The sequence below is a fragment of the Mobula birostris genome, chromosome 16, assembly GCF_030028105.1.
Source record: "Mobula birostris isolate sMobBir1 chromosome 16, sMobBir1.hap1, whole genome shotgun sequence".
Classification (NCBI taxonomy): Eukaryota; Metazoa; Chordata; class Chondrichthyes; order Myliobatiformes; family Myliobatidae; genus Mobula; species Mobula birostris.
The window spans coordinates 11,827,717-11,849,344 of record NC_092385.1 but is presented as its reverse complement, the minus strand read 5'-3'; the positions used below and the strand labels follow the sequence as shown (position 1 = coordinate 11,849,344).

Below are 21,628 nucleotides of genomic sequence, written 5' to 3'. Positions count from 1 at the left end.
CATTAGGGGTCATGGCTGTCACTGATCTCAGCAGGGGCCAAGCTGGGAAGAGCTCAGCAAACACCAAGGAGTACCCAGAGAAAACCACGCAGTCACGAGCAGAACCTCACAGACAGCGGCGGAAATTGAACCGGTATCGCAGGCGCTGTAAAGCATTATACTAACCACACACATGCCTTGTATTGAGCAACAGTGACTGTGAAACTCTCAGATTCATGTAATAACTCTTCTAGCTAACTACTGTGCTCCACAAAAGTTATCTGATTTGGTCCCTTTGCGACTACGTGTCTACAGTCTCATGAAACCATGGATCTGCACCTTGGAAGGTTTCCAGGGCGCAGGCCTGGACAAGGTTGTATGGAAGACCAGCAGTTGCCCATGCTGCAAGTCTCCCCTCTCCACGACACCAATGTTGTCCAAGGGAAGGGCACTAGGACCCATACAGCTTGGCATCTGTGTCGTCGCAGAGCAATGTGTGGTTAAGCGCTCTGCTCAAGGACACACGTGCTGCCACAGCCAAGGCTCGAACTAGCGACCTTCAAATCATTAGACGAGTGCCTTAACCACCTGGCCACATGCATTTGTCTACAGTAATGTGACCGATTCTTAACTACCTTCTAAAACAGCATTCTTAGCTGAGGAGGTAATTAAAAATGGAATGTACACTCTGTGGCCGCTGAATGTATTTCTTTATGTCCATGGTTTTCTGATACTGTAGACCATCCACATCAAGGTTTAGTCATAGTCATACTTTATTGATCCCGAGGGAAATTGGTTTTCGTTACAGTTGCACCATAAATAATTAAATAGTAATAAAACCATAAATAATTAAATAGTGATATGTAAATTATGCCAGGAAATCAGTCCAGGACCAGCCTATTGGCTTAGGGTGTCTGACCCTCTAAGGGAGGAGTTGTAAAGTTTGATGGCCACAGGTAGGAATGACTTCCTATGATGCTCTGTGTTACATCTCGGTGGAATGAGCCTCTGGCTGAATGTACGTTTGTACTTCTGTGCCCTACCAGTCCATTATGTAGTGGATGGGAGACATTGTCTAAGATGGCATGCAACTTGAACAGCATCCTCTTTTCAGACACCACCGTCAGAGAGTCCAGTTCCATCCCCACAATATCTCTGGCCTTACGAATGAGTTTGTTGATTCTGTTGGTGTCTGCTACCCTCAGCCTGCTGCCCCAGCACACAACAGCATGTGCGTTCAAAGTTGCTGTTGCCTTCTTGTCAGCTTGAACTAGTCTGGCCATTTTCCCCTGATCTCTCTCTCATTAACAAGGTATTTTCTCACACAGAACAGCCATTCACTGGAAGATTTTTTTGCACCATTCTCTCTAAACTCCAGAGACCGTTGTGTGTGAAAATCCCTGGAGATCAGCAATTTCTGAGATACTCAAACCACCCCATCTGGCGCCAATGATCATTCCACAGTCAAAGTCATGTAGATCACATTTCTTCTCCATTCTGATGTTTGGTCTGAATAACAACTGAACCTCTTGACCATGTCTGCGTGCTCTTATGCATTGATTTGTTGCCACATGATTGGCTGATTACAGCATTACAGAACTGGTGTACAGGTGTACCTAATAAAGAGGCCACTGAGTGTAGTTTCCTCCTTTTGCCAGCTGCGGTCACGGTGCACAACCAATAAACGTTAACCACACTTTCCCAGGCGGCAGTCCTGTGGCCGTTGTTAACGGCAGTCTTTTTAATGGACGTGCGGAAGTTCTGAATGGAAAAGGAAAAAATTTTCCAGCAGTCATGAGGGCGTCACAGCCTGTAAGGAGTTTGAGATTGCGTAGCTGTTAGCGTATCACTATTACAGAGCCAGTAACCCGGATTTAATTGCTGCCACTCCCTGTAAGGTTTTTGCACATTCTTCCTGTGACTGTTGGGTTTGCTCTGGGTGCTCCAACAGCTCCCATTGGTCATATGGGTGTAATTGGGCAGCGGGGGCTCATTGAGCCTGAAGAACCTGTCAGCCTGCTGCATCTCTAAACAAAAAAAAAAATAGGAAGGAGCAACATCAGACCCTTCAAGCCTGTATCCCCCATTCAATATGGTCATGGCTAAACAGCATTGGTCTCAACTCCTCTTCTACACCAGTTCCACTAAGCCCTCAATTTTCTGTTAGAACATAGAATAGTACAGCACAGGCTTCTCCGTAGATTATCACCTTGTCGTGATGGAGAAGCTTGTGTGGTCCTGTGATCCCGAGAGAAATGCCTTCTGGAGCTATGCTCCTGGTAGGGTCACCCATGGCGGTAAGGTCGAGGGTGAGGTTCCTGACAAAGAACAATCCAACCAAGACCTCAACGGTGGAACAGGCAGATGAAGTTACTTCGAATTCAAAGGCTGTGAAGGCAGATGAAGGCTGCAACAAGTCCATCAGCTCCAATTGTTGTGGTTTCCATGCCATTGGAATCAGTTGGTTGATTTGTGAAGTATCGTGTATTTCTTGGAGTGCAACATCAAGTACACGTTAAACAAATACACGCCCAGGCATCTTCACTCTGTGTACCACTTCTTCAGAGCGAAGACCATCATTCTCGACCTTGAGGGATAGCCACGATGACGACAGCACAGGAAAAATAAATCTGGGATTTTGCTTTGAGGGGTATCCTGGAGGTTAATCCTTGTACTGTGTTGGTCCTCGACACAAATGGCAAATTTCACTGTGATTTTCAGTTGGCTCGGCAGTGTAGCAGTTAATACAAATTGCTACAAGTGTCAGCGATCACTGGTCGGGGTTCGATTCCCACCGCTGTAAGGAGTTTGCATGTTCTCCCTGTAACCATGTGGGCTTTCCCGGGATGTTCCAGTTTCTGAAGACGTATGGTAAAGGTTGGTGATTGTGGGCATGCTATGCTGATGCTTGCAAGTGTGGCGAAACTGCAGCTGCCCCCAGCACAATCCTGGGACGTTGGTGATCACTTACGCAAAAGAACGCATTTCGATATTTCAACGTACATGTGACAAATAAAGCTAAGCTAAAGCAAATCTAAAAGGTAACTTCAATGTTAAAAAAACTCACTTTTATTTTGCTGCAAGTACAAATATCCCATCTGCTAGTATGGGATTTAAACTCTTGCCCTTGGCTCAATAGTCCAGGTCTCTGGATATTGGTTCTGTCATTTTACCACTAAACAATCAAGTTGATTTGACACTGAGAATATAAAAGTTCAAACCAAGTTGTCCTTCAAGGGAAGAAAAATAGGTATCTGTATTATTTTAAATGTCAAATTGATACTTATATGAGCTACTGTGATCCCCGCAGCCTATGTGATGACTTGAGCAATTTATTAGCTAGATTTATGACTTCTACGTTGCATCATGCATTCCTTGTCAAGCATCTTGACTGCTTGATGAAAGTTAAGGTGCACAGTTTCTACACAACCTACTGTCCATTAATATCCACAGATTCCATTAAATACTCAAGGAATTTGGATAAATCTGTCAGACATGACTTGCCTTTTGTAAATCTTTATTTGCCTGGAATTATTGCATCCCGTCATTCTAAGTGTGCTTCTTGTCAGAATGTGAAATTGTTTTTGTACAGTAGGTAAAAAATTAACTCATAACCTTACAACGCACCTTGAAAAAGGAGAGTTACAGTACTGACTCTTCGCATTAACTTACATGCCTACTGACCTTCTGCACTGCTTTAGTTTCATTTTCATGAGGAATGTCAGGATATGCTCAGTATGTTTCTGCTGTCATGTTAGAGGGATACTAAGTCAGACTTGATGGGCCAAATGGCCTAATTCTACTCCTATGTGTTACGGTCTAAATATTGAGGCGTTGTACAGACAGGTGCACTCTCAGAGAACTGTGTGATCATCTCTTCCGCTGGGACGTACTGACGCATGTTATCTGGGCAGGCTGCCGCCTGTGGTACTGAGTCAATGGAGCAGTGCTTGGATGAGGATTTTGAAATGCTGGCTGGGTGGTGCTGCTTTGAAGAGGACATAGTTTGTCCTGAACGCCATTTACTTCTTGAGTTGGCAAGGGATAGAGTGTTGTGGACCTAATGTGGGTCAATACAACAGGGAGAATCGACAGAGTGGGCTGAAAGACCAGCTTCTATGCTGGATGACTCTGGGACTCTCACATTATCAGGTCAATTCTCCTGATAACCAATGGTGAGAACAAGTTGTCTCCCATGCTCGGACTTCTTTACTTGTGAAGGGTTTATATGAATGCAAGTAACACACACAAAATGGAGGAACTCGGCAAGTCAGGCAGCATCGATGGAGGAGAATAAACTATCGATATTCTGAGATAGCACTTAGTGTGTGTTGGTCTAGATTTCCAACATCTTCAGGATCTCTTGCGTATTTAAACTTTGTACTTTGTCTTCACCCTCGTTAGTTCAATGAATGTAGAACATGCCCTCTGGCCAGTGACAACACTTTAACCTACTCTAAGATCAGTCTAACATTTCCACCCACATAGACCTCCGCAACACACACAAAATGCTGGAGGAGCTCAGCAGGCCAGGCAGCATCTATGGAGAAGAGTAAACAGTCAACGTTTTGGGCCAAGACTCTTCTTCGGGAATGCCTGAATTAAGAGGTGTGTGAGGAGAAGGAGGCTAGCTGGAAGGTGATATGTGAAGCCAGGTTGTTTGGGAAAGAAAGAATCGGATAGGAGACGAGACTGGACGATAGGAGAAAGAGAAGGAGGAGAGGACTTGGGGAAATCAATAGGCAAGTGAGGAAAAAGTAAAAGGACAGAGTGGGGAATAAATGATGGCAGGAGGAGGGTGAATTTTGTTCACCAGAAGGAGAAATTACTATTCATTGCCCTTCATAGCCTTCCATTTTTCTATCATCCATGTGCCTATCTAAGAGTTTCATAAATATCCCTAAAGTATCTGCTTTTAGCATCATGCCTTGTTCCAAGCACCTACCATTCACCCACTATTCACCCCCATACTGTCTCCAAACACTTCAAAGTTATGCTCCTCATATTAGCCATTTCTGCCCTGGGAAAAGATCTGTGGCTATCCACTTTATCTGTGCCATTTATCATCTTGTGTATGTCTATCAAGTCACCTTTTATCCTCCTCCTCTCCAAAGAGAAGAGCCTTAGCTTTCTCAATCTATCCTTTATAAGGATAGTTGAGTAAGCATAGTTTGAGCAGCTCCTCTTAGTACACCTCCATCTTACCTTTCTCCAATGCTCCACTCTCCTCTCTTATCAGATTACTTCTTCAACCCTTTACCTTTCCCAATCACCTGGCTTCACCTATCACCTTCTAGCTTTCCTCCTTCCCCTTTCCCACATTTTCATTCTACACCTCTCCCTGTTCTGATGAAGGGTCTTGGCCCAAAACGTCAACTGTTTATTAATTTCCATAGATGCTGCCTGGCCTGCTAAATTCCTCTAGCATTCAGTGTGTTGTTCTGGATTTCCAGCATCTGCAGGATCTCTTGTGTTAAATGTGCTCTCCAATCTGGGCAGCAGCCTGGTAAAACTTCTCTGCACCCTCTCTAAAGTGTCTACTTCCTTCCTATAATGAACTGATCAGACTGAACTCAATGCTCCAAGTGTGGTCTAAGCAGAGTTTTATAGACCTGCAACATGGAACTCAATCCCCTGACTATTGAAGGCCAACACACCATAGGCCTTCATAACCATCCTGTCAAAAGCATTGGTTCTCTTTATTTCATCCAATCATAGTGATTTGTGTTGCATTTTATGTTTCTTTTTCCTAAAGAAACTTCATGTGTTGGCAAGTTAAAATGCTCTTTCCACCTTTGCTGGTGCCATCCCTCTGTGGCCTTCTGGTCATGGAAAATATCAGATAGTCCAGGACACTCTGCATCGACTTGCTTTAAAAATAACAAGAATATTTCGTCACCAGATGTGCAGGCAATTAAGATTGGCGTGTTCCTCCCAACCATCACCCCTGTGTCTCCCATTAACCCACTGGTATGAGATTGGGCATCTTGGCCAGGAACAGTTGATGTTTGGATGCTATATTGAAGTTGTATAAGATGCTGATATGGTTGAACTTGGAGTATTGTGTTAAGTTCTAATCAGCTACCTACAGGAGAGACATCAATAAGCTTGAAAGAGTACAGAGAAAATTGACGAGGATGTTTGTTGGGACTTGAGGACATGAGTTGTAGTGAAACTTTGAGAAGGTTAGGACTTTATTTTCTGGAGAGTAGAAGAAAAAGGGGAGATCTTATAGAGGAATACAAAATTATGTGGAGTATAGATAGAGTAAATACAGGCAGGCTGTTTCCCTTTGGGTGAGACTAGAACTAGAGGTCATAGTTTTAGAGTGGAAGGCGAAAGATTTATCCTCTCCAGTCCTGATGAAGGGTCCTGCCCCAAAACATTGACTGTTTATTCCTCTCCATAGATGTGCCTGACTTGCTGAGTTCCTTCAGGATGAGGTGTGTGTGTGTGTGTGTGTGTGTGTGTGTGTGTGTGTTTTCCAGCATCTGCAGAATCTCTTATGCAGCTGGAAGCTGTACTCCAAGCCACATGCTATCCTCACTTGGAAATATATCACTGTTCCTTACTGTCACTCGGTCAAAATCCTGGAGCCCTTTCCCTAACGGTATTACGGGTATCCCTACACGTCAAGGACTGCAGGGGCTCAAGAAGGCAACTCATCACCAATTAGTGATGGGAAATTAAACGCCAACTCAAGTTGCGAAACCCACATTGCTTGAATGAATATAAGACCATTAGACAGGAGCAGAATTAGGCCAATCCATCCCTTTATTATCCCTTTCATCTCCATTCTCCTGCCTACTCCCTTTGGCACCCTTAGTAATCAAGAACCTATCAATCTCTGCTTTAAATATATCCATTAACTTGGCCTCCACAGCTGTCTGTGGCAATGAATTCCACAGATTCACTACTATCTGGCTAAATAAATTCTCCTCACCTCTGTTCTAAAGGGACATCTTTCAGTTCTGAAGCTGTACCTCTGGTCCTAAACTCCCCCACTCTAGGAAACACCCTCTCCACATCCACTTTGTCTAGGCTTTTCCATATTTGACAGGGCTCAATGAGATGCTCAGTTCATTCTTCTAAACTATAGCAAGTACAGGCCCAGAGCCATCAGACCCACCTGGTACATTAACCTTTGTCATTCTTGGGATCGTTCTCATGAACCTCCTCTGGACCCCTTTCCAATACCACCATATCATGCAGACAATACAAACACCCCATGCAACACACACAAAACGCTGGAGGAACTCAGCAGGTCAGGTAACATCTATGGAAAAGGGTAAACAGTCGATGTTTCAGGCTGAGACCCTTCAAGAGGGCTTACTCTTTTCCATAGATGCTGCTTGACCTGCTGAATTCCTCCAGCATTTTGTGTGTATTGTATGGATTTTCAACATCTGGAGATTTCCTCATGTTTGTGATACTCCTCCCATGTAACCATCTGTAAAAGGAAAACATTGAATTGGTAACCTTTATAAAATCACCAATTCAATTAAATTCTTCCTTGCCTACTGGAATGTTTCAAGTATCTACCCAGATAATACCCCATGCGTTACAAAACCACAAAGTCAGAAATGTCCAGTCCTTATACTAAAAGCAGACATTACTACCAGCAGCCCCATTCTGTACCAAAACAATAACAACATAGGATTCGTCACGATTCTGATATAAAAACCACCTGTTCCACACCAGTAACTCCATTCCAACACCAGCAGATGCAACACAGGGCTAAAAGAACATAATCCTTGAAGTTACAGCTTGGGATATAAAACTTGTTTGAAGCCAATTGTATTAATTCACCTTTGCTACTATATCTGAGAGAGAAACTTGAGACGACTGTGTTGTGTGTTTTCACGTCGGAATCCCACAACATAATTTCAAGGTCTTAGAAATGTGGAATGTAGAAAAAAGCCACTTGGCTGAAGAATTCTTTACAGTCAACCAACCATGTATGACTGCCCTGTTACAAACACTTACCTGATCTCCTGTACAAGTTAAAACGTACAAGAAACTAAAACACTATCATGTTTCCCCTTCTTCCCTGAAGGCTATCAAACTAAATCTACTGAACGCTAATTCAACAATCCATTTTAGAAAATTAAGCCATTCTCCTTTTGATGGTCGTAGGAGCTGAGAGGCTTTCAGTGTTTATCTCTATTGAAAGAAGCTTAAACCTTCATAACCTCATCCACTAAGTTAATGAAGAAATGGAAGTCATTATGATAGCATGGCACTTAGTTAACCAGAATAATTGATGTACAGGAACTATCTAGTGAGTACTTGATTAATCAGCAGTACTGGGGAATTTCAATAAATCTATAAATTGATAATCACCACTGCCTGTAGGGAGTTTGTATGTTCTCTCTGGGAGTTTCCTCTGGGTGTTCCAGTGTCCTCCCACAGTCCAAAGACATACCAGTTGGTAGGTTAATTAGTCATTATGATAGTTTAGGGTTAAATTGGGGGATTGCTGAGTGGGGTGGCTCGAAGGGCCGGAAGGGCCTATTCTGCACTGTATCTCAATATATAAATAAAAACCGTTGTTGAGTACTATTCTTATAGACTGGAGCCCTGAGGCAGAGAGTGCTACACGAAGATGTTCCACACAATAGATTTTTAACAAATTCTAGAAGCTCAGCCTGCCTATGGCCCTGCAAGGGTCTGTGCACCTTTGTCACTTGTAAGAGGTTGGAACTCCTCTCTTGGTAGTAAACAAGGCTGCTCTTTGAGGTCTATACCTCAGTTCCCAAGCTCGGCACTCGGTGCAGAAGGTGGGTGATAACCAGCTGAGTGGCCTGTTCAGAGAGCCATAGAGCACTATATCCCAGAAATAGGCCCTTCGGTCCATCTAGTCCAAGCTGACCTATTTTTCTGTCAAGCCCCTTCTCTCCCAATTGGGACCATAGACCTCCATACCCCTCATCAAAGTACCGATCCAAATTCCTCTCAAATGTTGAAATCAAACTCTACTGGCAGCTCATTCCATGCACGCACCACCCTCTGAGTGCAGAAGTTGGGAAGAGGGGGACGAGCCCATTACCTCTTCCACCTATCCTCTCCCAGCTTTTATTTAAGATACGTTTGGATAGGTACATGAATGGTAGAGATATGGAGAGCTCTGATCCCAGTGCAGGTCGATGGGAGTAGGCAGCTTAAATGGCTGGACTAGATGGGCTGAAGGGCCTGTTTTTGTGCTGTACTTTTCTATGTCTTCATCCCCCTTCCTTCACCTACCCACTTTCCCCCTACCTGGTTTCACCTAACACCTTTCAGCTTGTACTCTGTCCCTTCCCCTCGTCTTTTTATCTGGCTTCTGCCCCCATTGCTTTCTGGTCCCAATGAAAGTCTCATCCCGCAATGCTGACTCTCCACAGATACTTCCTGAACGGCTGAGTTCCTTCAGAGTTTTGTGTTTTGTTCCATGTGATGGTGTTCCTCTGCATTTTCAGCCCTTGAACTTCTAGCTGGTAGAGGGGTTTGGAAGGTGTCGTCTGAGGGGAGACAGTGTAGATCACGGGTTCCCAGCCTGGGGTCCACAAGTCCCTGGCTTAGTGGTCCATGGCATAAAAAAGGCTGGGAATCCCTACTGTAGATAGTACAAGCTACTGTGCATCAGTGAGGGAGTGAGTGAATGGTTCTGGATGTGTGGCCTATAAATGTCCTTCTCCTGATGCATGCTGCCCAATTCATCAGTACAACTTTAACGTCACTGGATTTGCTGGGTGGACTCCAGGCCACTGCCTTCTGCTCAGGCGGCAGGATTACTAAATATAGATTCATAGTTAACACTTAGTCATGCCATGACTCTGACTGCATGGTATTCGGTACTTCCCCTGACACACAAGTCTGAGTCATTCATTGACTGACCATACTTATATTTGGTCGCTGCCTTCAGGAAAGTCTCTTGTTATTTCTGTGAAGGCGCAGGTACAGAACCCTGAAATCCCACAGGTTCAGGAATAGCTACTTTCCTCTAACTATCAGCTGTGACGAGAGACCCAGGCAAGGAGATGGTAAGGACCAAGTGCTGGACTGTCCGAGACTAGAATCGAGACATGAGTATGAGACTAAGACAAGAACAGGGTTCTTGACCATATGTTAAGTGAGAACCTGACGAGACTAGACGAGAGTCCAAACGTGGTAGAAGTCCTAAATGCAATTGCAGACAAAGCCAAGGTTGAGCTAATAATTGAGCCCCAAATCTGTGTACAGGTGCTCTTTAAGTATCCAAATCTTGGTGCCAGTTAGTGGAGGGGACCAGAATCCTTAAAGGGGACGTGCCAGCTATCCATACTCTGAAGATTCGGAGCATCTGAACTCTGAAGGCTGGAGCAGTCAAGTGCGTACAGGTACCTTTTAAAAGACTCTTAGGCAGATACATGGGCTTAGAAAAATAGAGGGCTATGTGTTAGGGAAATTCTAGGCAGTTTCTAGAGTAGATTACATGGTCAGCACAACACTATGGGCTGAAGGGCCTGTAATGTCTACCTGCTATGTTCTATGTAACATCAGGTTCTTGAACTGACCTAAAGAAACAAATTCCTACCTCAGCAATAGAACCTCTTGCATTACCATGAGTTTATTTCTGACTGTGTTTTATTTAACTAACAGCTTGTTTTTGCACACACTCTAGAAATTCTGCAGATGCTGGAAATCTTGAGCAACAGACAGAAAATGCTGGAGGAACTCAGCACGTCAGGCAGCATCTAGGAAGGGGAACAAACAGTCAATCTTTCAGGCTGAGACCATTCATCGGGATTGGAAAGGAAAATGGAAGATGATGGGGGGGGGAGGAAGAAGTACAAGCTGGTAGGTGATAGATGAGGCCAGGTGAGGTGGAAGGTGGATGGGTGGGGGAGTGAGATGAAGTTAGAAGCTGGGAAGATTTAGGTGGAAGAGGTAAGGGACTGAAGAAGATGGAATCCCCATGCCCCCTCGGCAGTTTATTCCTCTCCATAAATGCTGCCTGACTGCTGAGCTCCTCAACATTTGCATGTGCTTCTCTTTCATATTTTTGTATAATCTTTTTTTCTCTCTCAACTGTCATGTATAGTTTATGTATAATTTCTATTCTTTGTATTGTCTGTACTTGAGTACCTGTGATGCTGTTGAAGTCAGGTTTTTCATTGTACCTGTGCACATGACAACCTCGACGTGCCTCGGGCAACTCACTGTAAACATCGTCGACGAGTTCAGTGTTGCACCAGGCAGTCAGTTGATGATACAAGTCCTGCTGAGTGGTTTCGATCCAAAGCATCAACAATTTCTTCCCACAGATGCTGCTCAACCCCATGCAACAGTTCTTCCAGTACATTGCTTAGATTAGATTATGAGGACACTCAGTCCTCTTTTATTGTCATTCAGTAATGCATGCATTAAGAAATGATACAATGTTCCTCCAGAATGATATCACAGAATCACAAGACAAACCGAGACTAAAAAAACTGACAAAAACCACATAATTATAACATATAGTTACAACAGTGCAAAGCAATACCGTAATTTGATGAAGAACAGACCATGGGTACGGTAAAAAAAAGTCTCAAAGTCTCTCAAAGATCCCATCATCTCATGCAGACGGTAGAAGGAAGAAAAACTCTCCCTGCCATGAGCTTCCAGCGCCGCAAACTTGCCGATGCAGCACCCTGGAAGCACCCGACCACAGCGGACTCTTGAGTCCGTCTGAAAACTTCGAGCCTCTGACCAGCCCTCCAACACCGAGCACCGAGCACCATCTCTGCCGAGCGCTTCAACCCTGGCCCCGGCAACAGGCAGTAGGCAAAGCCGAGGATTTGGGTCCTTCCCCTCCAGAGATTCTCGATTGCACAGTAGCAGGCATTTCAGAAGTTTCTCCAGATGTTCCTCTGTGCTTCTCACGTCTGTCTCCATCAAATCATGATTGTGCACGGTACCTACTTACAAATACGATATTATTTCGGAGCGGCCACACGCGCTGCGTTGCGCTGCCATCTTCTCCTCCCTTCCTTAAAGGGGAGTTTAAAGTTGCTTGTTGATGACTCAACATTTTTGTAATTAACGTTCCTGCTATTTTTTTATATAGCTGCATGAACCAACAATTGCCCTCAGCTGGAAAATTTTACATGACCTGAAAACTGCGCGGCACATTAAATATTTTTTATAATATGAGTACCATGTAAATTTAGAGTGCAAGTTGAAATATTACATGTTGATTTTATTTATTAATTGAAGGGTATAATGAAATACAGCACAACAAAGAAAATCTTTCACATTTCATAAACTTTTTCTTGAATGTTTTTATTACGAATCTATTGTCTATAAACACTGTCCAGATTAATTTCACATCCAGATGAAAGAAACATCTTAGTCCTCATTTGAACCTCCAAATATTTTTTTGTTTGAATGATTTGTGTTTTTTCTCTTTCTCTGTGTGCATTGGGGGGGTGGTTGGTCTTTAATTTTTTATTGGGTTCTTTTGGGTTTTGCTTTGCAGCTGCCTGTAAGCAAACTAATCTCAAGGTTGTATAATTTATGCATTCTTTGATAAAAATGTATTTTGAAACTTTGAAAAGTTCCACTTCATGTCTGTTTTTGGATTTACATTTGTTTGAATTCATTAGGCTGAATCCACATTCACTGTCAGCACTAAAGCTTAATGTTCCAACATCGTCAACTAGAATTGACAGTTCTTCAAATTCTCCATTTCTAAGTATGTAGTTCAACATATCAGTCAACATCTTAATTGAACCGGTCTTAACGTTCTCAGAAACAACAAATTTGAAAGCACAGTATTGCTGCGATACATTTGAGGCTACGCTTTCATTACATATAAAAGAAAAATCCATCTCTCCGACAACAAAGACTATGTACACGGGAGCATTTCCATTACTGTGCAGCCACGCACCCATGCAGCTTAGAGGGAACGGTGTTGGTAATCCAACTTTGGGAAGGAAGATTTTGGTGGAACTGGCAACCTTATAATAGTTGGAGGGTCCTCTCTTACAGAACGCAGTGTGGGCAGACTGTCTGTATTCTACATTAATGTTTCAAGATGGTGCCAAGCTGCGACCACCTGAGTCACAGCTCAGATTTAGTTGTTTTTTAATTGTTTAATTGTTAAATATTTTTGTTTTTTTTAAGTTTGTATGAATGGTTTTAGGGACAGAGAGGGTAGTTAGGAATCAGGTAAAGGCTTACTTACAGCAATGTGGGAAAATTAGGAGATAGGTCATCGTCTAAGTCCCTGCTCCACATTCAAAGGCCAGCAATGCAGATGTCGGACAATGGTGGTCAGTTGCCGGATGTTGGACCGGCAGTGGAAGAGGGTCCCCCCACCCCAGTCAGTGAGTTGTGGGCAGGTACCAGAGTCAGAGTTCTGTGCAGGCAGGAGAAATGAGTTCCAATTATTCCCAGGTCCAAAAATTGGTGAGACTGGAATTCGAGGCCTAGTGTTTGGTGATCGCTGTGTCCTGGATTGATGTTGTGGATCAAAGCCTGAGTCCGTAAATCAGAGGTCCAGATGTTGAGGCCTGTTGGCCGGAGTCATGTCTGTGATTCTCTGTGAGCCTGCTGGGTAATCAAAATCCAATGGCTTCAGGCCTGAGTCAGCTAGAGGCTGGGGGCCTGTCCTGGAGTTAAAGGACTGTGTGTGGGTGGGAAGGATGGACAGAGTTTGGTTTTGCTATTGCTGTATGTTGCTTGTGTTGTGGGCATGTTATGTTGGTGCTGGAATGTGCAGGAACACTTACGGTTAGATCCAGCACACTCTTGGATGTGTTGATTGTTGATGCAAATTACATATTTCACTGTATATTTTTATGTACCCGTGATAAATAAATTTCATTTCTGGCATCCTCCCCCTTCCCTCTCAGTCCTGATGAAGGGTTTCGGCCTGAAATGTCAAAAATTTATCTCTTCCATAGATGCTACTTGACCTGTTGAGCCCCTCCAGCATTTTGTGTGTGTTGCAAATAAATTTGAAACTTGAATTCCCCACAGAATATGACTTTGTGATGTAAAACGATATCCTCGTGTTCATGGAGAAAGAACAAATTCCACACCAGCAGGAACGGGGGTCACAACTGGACCCAGGTTTAATCCAGAATGGAACTGTGAGCCAGCAAATCTCCTACCTGAACCAATGTGTTGTCCTCAGACTCCAGTGGTTGTGCATCTTGAATTCTCCACCCCTGCAAGGTCCCACCTAGGATACAATAAGACCGAGAGTAGAGTGAATGGTGTTCATTGCCCTTTGCCTTTTGACCTCAGTGCAAAGCCATGGTAATTGAGAGCAGGTGGAAACTTGACCCTTGAGTTGCTGGACCCACTACTAGCACCTTGGAGTACTTGTTGAGTGATTCGACTGTTCCCTTGTAGTGTTGACCTGGGAGCCACTCAGGTTGTGAATTCTGCTGCAGCTTCCCCTTCTAACTACCCTCCCCAACACCTCCTGACACTCTCTGAAGGTTTATTGATAACATGTGCTGACAGACGCAAGGGAGTAAAAATTCCTGCTTGTTTGGTATAAGAATGTGCTGAGGTTTTAAGCATTCCTGCCTTCTCCGCGAATTGCTTCTCAGTGCATGGCTATGATTAAGAAAGGTGATTGATTGGTAAATGCAGGGGAGATATTTCCATTAGGTGAGCTACAAAGATCAGTTGTTTGCATCTGAATGCAACATCAGATCCAAATGGGACCCCTTAACCCAGAGAATGTCTTCACTCAACTTCACTTGCCCCATCACTGAAATGTTCCACCAACCTATGGACTCACTTTCAAGGACATTTCATCTCATATTCTCGATATTTATTGCTTGTTTATTTGTTTGTTCTTTGTTTCTTTTTGCACATTAGCTGTCCACCTAGATAATGCAATCTTTCACTGACTTGTACTTTGGTTATGAGATTTATTGAGTATGCTGGCAAGGAAATGAATCTTGGGGTTGTGTATGATGAATCTGATAAATTTACTTTGAACCTTGAGTGTAGAGTTCATGACCAGACAGAATGGTTGAGTAGAGGGCTGGATCTCTCTACTGCCTGTTACGCATGTGGCATTTAGGACAGCAATGAAGGTCCTCCATCTCTGATGATGCTCAAGGCTTCTTCGTTTCAGTAGCCCTGAACCCTGCCGGAGGTGGAGGACTTTCACTGCTGTCACTATCACCAGTCATGCAAGTTCTGGGTGAAGATTCAGGAATACCATCGCACTCAAATTTAGAAAGATTCTTCATTGTAATTTCCGTAACAATTTTGTTTTACCAGTCAGGGTCGTTAGCCCTGGGCTGAGCCCCAAAATTGGAGAACTAGTGGACCACTCTTAGTCTGTCCTCTACCTTTTGACCTGACCAAGAGCCAAAGCTTAAGACCCTGACTCCAGCCAAAACAGCTCTCCGGGTCATTAAGGTACACAAGCCTCCAAACCACAACAAGGTTGTGGTCCTCTTGGAAGATGGATGGATTTAAGGAGACGTTAAGGAAGGAGGAAGAGATTGGGAGATATGGAGCAGGGTAGTAGTAGACTCAGGCACCCTGAGCACAGACCACTCAGTCTATATGATTCATACGTTCCTAGATATGTGTTCCTGGACTGTTAATAGGCTTTAGAACATAGAACATAATACAGAACAGCACAGAAACAGGCCCTTCAGCCCACAGTGTTGTGCCGAATCAAATACATTAGTAATCAAATGGCCAACTAAACTAATTCCCTCTGCCTACACAATATATACATCCTTCACTTTCCTCACATTCATGTGCCTAACTAAATATTTTTTAAAAGTCTCTGAGGTATCTACCTCTACCACCATCCCAGGCAGTGCATTCTAGGCACCCACCACTCTCTGTGTCGGGGGTGGTGGTGGGGGAATTGTCTCTCACATCTCCTTTTGTACTAGGAGATCAGGGATTCCAAGCAGCCTTAACTTGGAGCAGTCCATTGGTGTCCAATTTAAAATGAGTCTGTGTTGGTCTTAACCAGAAGATGTTATCAAATTTGGCCAATGTCCAAATTTCACAGTTAGTGAAAGGAGAGGGAGAGAGACAAGATTTTGGATTAAGACTTCGATATTTTTTCAGATACTGGTAAATTAGGGCATTAAATATCTAAGTGGCTGATTCAACTTTAGAATTTGTATTGAGACGATTGCTATCTCTCTAACTTCTTCCATCAAATAATCTCACTGAGATATACCTAATGGCCACTTAATTAGGTACACCTGTACACCTGCTTGTGAATGCAAATATCTAAGTATAAGAGCATGCAGACATGGTCAAGAGATTCAGTTGTTGTTCAGACCAAACTTCCGAATAAAGAAGAAATGTGATCTAAGTAACTTTGACCATTGAATGATTGTTGGTGTCTTATAGGTGGTTTAAGTATCTCAGAAACTGCTGATCTCCATGAATTTTCACACACAGCAGTCTCTACAGTTTACAGAGTCATACGAAAAGCAAAAAAAAACCCAGTGAGTGGCAGTTCTGTGGATGAAAATGCCTTGTTAATGGGAGAGGACAGATAAAAATGGCCAGTTTGTTTCAATCTGATTGATGCCTATTGAATGTTGAATGGCTGAAATGGAGTGGATGTGGAGAAGTTGTGTCCTATAGTGGGGGAGTTGAGGACCAGGGGATGGATAAGTTGAAAAGAGATAAAAGAACCATAACCTCCTGAGGAAATTACCTCAGGAAGTTTTTCTCTTCATACCAGTCCTCTAGGGCCCCTATTTTACTTCCTTTGCAAATGCACAGAATAGAAGTAAACATTTATGGGGATAAGGCAGGAACTGGATACTGATTGTGGATGATCAGCCATGATCACAGTGAATGGCGGTGCTGGCTCGAAGGGCCAAATGGCCTACTCCCGCACCTATTGTCTATTTACATTTCTAGCAGCTTCGGGTGTCCCCAGTGCTTTACAGGCAATGAAATGCTCTTCTGAAGTGCGATCAGCTAAGAAACATGGAAACCAAATGTTTATGTCACAAACAACCAAATGACGTACCCAAAGCAATCACTGTTAGTTTTAGCTAAGGGATAAATATTGGCCAGGGCTCTGAGGACAGCACAGTCATTCAGCTAGGAGATCTGCTTCCTCACGGCTCTAGTGACCAGCGTTCAATCCTGAGTATACCAGTCAAGTATTGAACGGCCGAGATAGAGTGGACATGGAGAGGATGTTTCCAGTAGGGGGGCAGTCTAGGACCAGAGGGCAATAGAAGGACGTCCCTTTACTACAGAAGTGAAGAGGAATTTCTTTAGCCAGAGGGTGGTGAATCTTGTGGAATTCATTGCCACAGACGGCCATTTGGTATATTTAAAACAGATTCTTGATTAGTAAGGGTGTCAAAGATTACAGGGAGAAGCCACGAGAATAGGGTTGAGAGAGTTAATAAATGAGCCTTGATCGAATGGTGGGGTAACCTGATGGGCTGAATGGCCTAATTCTGCTCCAATGTCTTGTGGTCTGACTCCCATTCTTCTTGCCGCGGATTTTACACTTTCTCCTTCTGAATTTGGGGGTTTTCTCAGGGCCCTCTAACTTCCCCTTACATCCCAAAAGCTTGAACATTGATCCGTTAATTGGTCACTGTAAGTTACCTGTCCCTGGAGGTAGAATCATAGAACCTAAGAACAACACAACACAGGGACAACAGCCTTTTATCTAAAAGCTTATTTATTTCTGTGAAAACCCTAGGGAGGTCTTTTTCATCAGAATCACAATGAGGTTTAATATCACCTGTTTTGTGGTGTCCAGTTGTGCAAAGCTGATAGAGACCTATCCACACAGACTCAAGGCTGTAATGGTTGCCAAAGGGCCATCTACTAAATACTGACTTGAAGGGGATGAATAATTATGCAATCAATTATTTTGTGTTTGATAATTGTAATAAATTTAGACCAATTTGTAGAAATTTGTTTTTACTTTGACACGTAAGTCTTTTCTGTTGATCATACAACCACATATAACCATATAACAATTACAGCAAGGAAACAGGCCATCTCAGCCCTTCTAGTCCATGCTGAACTCTTTCTCTCATCTAGTCCCACCAACTTGCACTCAGCCCATAACCCTCCATTCCTTTCCTGTCCATATATCTGTCCAATTTAACTTTAAACGATAACATCGAACCTGCCTCAACCACTTCTGCTGGAAGCTCGTTCCACACAGCTACCACTCTCTGAGTAAAGAAGTTCCCTCTCATGTTACCCCTGAACTTTTGCCCTTTAACTCTCAACTCATGTCCTGTTGTATGAATCTCCTCCACTCTCAATGGAAAAAGCCTATCCACGTCAACTCTATCTATCCCCCTCATAATTTTAAATACCTCTATCAAGTCCCCCCTCAACCTTCTACATTCCAGAGAATAAAGACCCAACTTATTCAACCTTTCTCTGTAACTTAAGTGAAGAAACCCAGGTAACATTCTAGTAAATCTTCTCTGTACTCTCTCTATTTTGTTGACATCTTTCCTATAATTCGGTGACCAAAACTGTACACAATACTCCAAATTTGGCCTCACCAATGCCTTGTACAATTTCAACATTACATCCCAACTCCCATACTCAATGCTCTGATTTATAAAGGCCAGCATACCAAAAGCTTTCTTCACCACCCTATCCACATGAGATTCCACCTTCAGGGAACTATGCACCATTATTTCTAGATCCCTCTGTTCTACTGCATTCTTCAATGCCCTACCATTTACCACGTATGTCCTATTTTGATTAGTCCTACCAAAATGTAGCACCTCACGTTTATCAGCATTAAACTCCATCTGCCATCTTTCAGCCCACTCTTCCAACTGGCCTAAATCTCTCTGCAAGCTTTGAAAACCTACTTCATTATCCACAACTTCACCTATCTTTGTGTCATCTGCATACTTACTCATCCAATTTACCACTCCATCATCCAGATCATTAATGTATATGACAAATAACATTGGACCCAGTACAGATCCCCGAGGCACACCACTAGTCACCGACCTCAAGTGTCAAAAAAAAACCAAATTAAATCCAATGTTATTCAATGTTGTAAAACAATAAAACATGAAAACTTCCAAGGGCATGAATATTTTATTGGCATTGTATAGTACTGTGTAAAAATCTTGGGCAATACATTAAGCTAGGGTGCCTAGACTTTTGCACAGTACCGTATTTGTCAATGTGGAGTGGAGAGCAAATCTGTAAATCTTTCAGGAGCAAAAAATGTTGGGAATGGTAAGGGTGGAGTGCCATGGATATGGTGTGGGACAGGTGGCAGAAAAGGGGTGCTGGGATGGGGGTGCAGACATATCCAGCACTGAGACACCAGGCAAGGTCATTTGATTCCAAACAATTGGTTTATTGATTGTTATCTCTGGTGCTGCCTGCTCCTTCCTCTTTCCCTTCCTCTTTTACCTGCCATGATTCCTTTCTCCATGCCCCTTTCCCACTCTCAGTCCATAATACAGGCCTGTATCAGAATCAGGTTTACGTCACTCAGATAAGTCATGAATGTAAGTCAGGAATTTTTTAAACAAAGCAAAGATGGATGATACAAACTGTTCAAAGTTCTCCTTAAATTTCATTATTGAAGGATATATATGTCACCGTATACAACCCTAAGATTCATTTTCTTGGGGGCATGGTCAACAAATCTATAAGAATGGTAACAGTATGAGAAACAATGAAAGACCGCCCATTTAGGGCATTCAACCAGACTGCAGAATACAACAAATTGTGCAAATACAAAAAAGAAGCAACAGTAATATAAATAAATATGCAACACATTTCGAGAACATGAGATGAAGAGTCCTCGAAAGTGAGTCCATTGTGGGAATATTTCAATGATGGGGCAAGTGAAGTTGTGTGAAGTTATCCCCTTTGTTTCAAGAACCTGATGACTGAGGGGTACTAACTGTCCCTGATCATGATGGTGCAAGTCCCAAGGCTCTTGTACTTTCTTCCTGATGACAGTAGTGAAAAGAGAGTACAGCCTGGGTGGTAATGGATGCTTCTTTCCTGCGATAGCATTTTCTGTAGATGTGCTCCATGGTTGGGACAGATGTCCCAGTGATGGACTGGGAGATATCCACCACATTTTGTAGGATTTTTCCATATCAGACTGTGATGCAGTCAGTCAACATACTCTCCACTACAGATCTACAGAATTTGGTCAAAGTTACCTGAGTGAATATAAACTAGCATTTGTCAATACTTTGAAGAAAAAACGTAAGATTCTCCTGGAGTCTGTTAACCAGCAGCCATTCCTCAACTAACACTTAACATAAAAATTATCTAATCAACCTTGTATAATTGTTTGTGGGTGCTTGATATGTACAAAATAGTAATCATGTTCCTAAGTTAGAACAATGATCACATTCCAAGATTTAACATTTCAGATCAGAGGCACTTTATTCTGCTTTTGGTTTGGATTTCTAACATATAAAGGTTAATTTTTTTAATTTCTGAAAGTAATCTTTTGGCTACACAGCACTTTGAGACTTATTGAAGTTAGAAAAGGCAAATCTTCCTGTAACAGAAGCAGCAATCAGGCTCTTAAAGAGGACCAATTTTGTGACAAACATTCTATTTATTAAGTATGTACCTTTGGACAAACTATATTTGAAAGGATTTGCAGTCATTGTACACTTTAGATGGCTTTGTATACTGTTGACTCAAGACATTCCATTATCTGCCCGTTCCCACCTTTGATCTGCCATGTAGCTCACTGCTCCAGCTTGTGAGAGCATTGAATGTTTAGCTGTAAAATACCATTTAGACACCATCGATCACCAGCCATCACATCACAGCTGGATTTGGTTTTCTGGCTCCATGCCCAAGAGGTGGGCCAGGCATTTAACCACCTCACCTCCCCCGTACCTGTTGCTAAAGTATGCTGGGGAATTATCTCGTTAAAAGGCCTGACCTTTCAAGATAATTCCAAAGTATCATACACCCACAACAAACGCCCCAGGGCCAGATTGCTTTCTCGACCTTAAGCAACAGTGCTGGACTCTTATTTGTTCCTTCTGTCTATCATTCTTGTATTGACAATAAATGTCAACCATCCTCCAATGGCAGCTTGTGGACAGCGCCCTCGCATCTGAGTGAATCGGGGGACTGCTTTGTCGAGCACCTCCGCAACATCTGCCGCAAATGGGACTTCCCAGTGGCCAGATGTTTTAACTAGGAAAACTCTGATCTCAAACCTCCGCTGCCTTGCAGCTATACCCACTCATGGGGCAGGTTTTGGTTGTAAATTGTGAGGGAAAAATTCAGGACTGGAGTCTCTAAGGCAGCTTTACGTTAAGTTCAAAGCTAACTGGCAACTCCTGCACCGCTGCTGGTACTAAACTCTATCGGTCTCTGACGTTCTTTTGGGTTCATCAGATGCATGGGGAGTGGGGGGGCGGAACTTGCTCTCCATATTGTACTGCTCAGGCTTGCGTATCCAGACAGCTAGGACGCAACATTTATGGTCAACCCCAACCGACGGAGGCCTCATCTTATTGTGTTTTTTTTTGGTGCCGCATCAGATCAGAACAACAATTGTTTTGTCTTCCTTTACACTTGTATACTGGAAATGACATTTAACAGGCTTAACTCTTGAATCTTAAATACTATTTGAGGTAGTATCACTTCATGTGTTGTGTGCGCGAATTATATATATTGTGTTGTG

General features: G+C 43.1%; 1 protein-coding gene across 3 annotated transcripts in view; it reads left to right on the top strand.

Annotated features, from left to right (window-relative positions):
• sema3b (sema domain, immunoglobulin domain (Ig), short basic domain, secreted, (semaphorin) 3B) overlaps window positions 1-21,628 on the top strand; it is a 495,602-nt gene that overhangs the window by 189,929 nt on the left and 284,045 nt on the right. Inside the window, exon 1 of one of the 3 annotated variants that reach the window (XM_072280306.1) lies at window positions 9,915-10,001. The exons of the other annotated variants lie outside the window; for them this stretch is intronic. The gene's annotated coding sequence lies outside the window, so the exon portion shown is untranslated. Of the gene's footprint in view, window positions 1-9,914; window positions 10,002-21,628 lie in introns of those variants that run through there. 3 annotated transcript variants of the gene reach the window in all.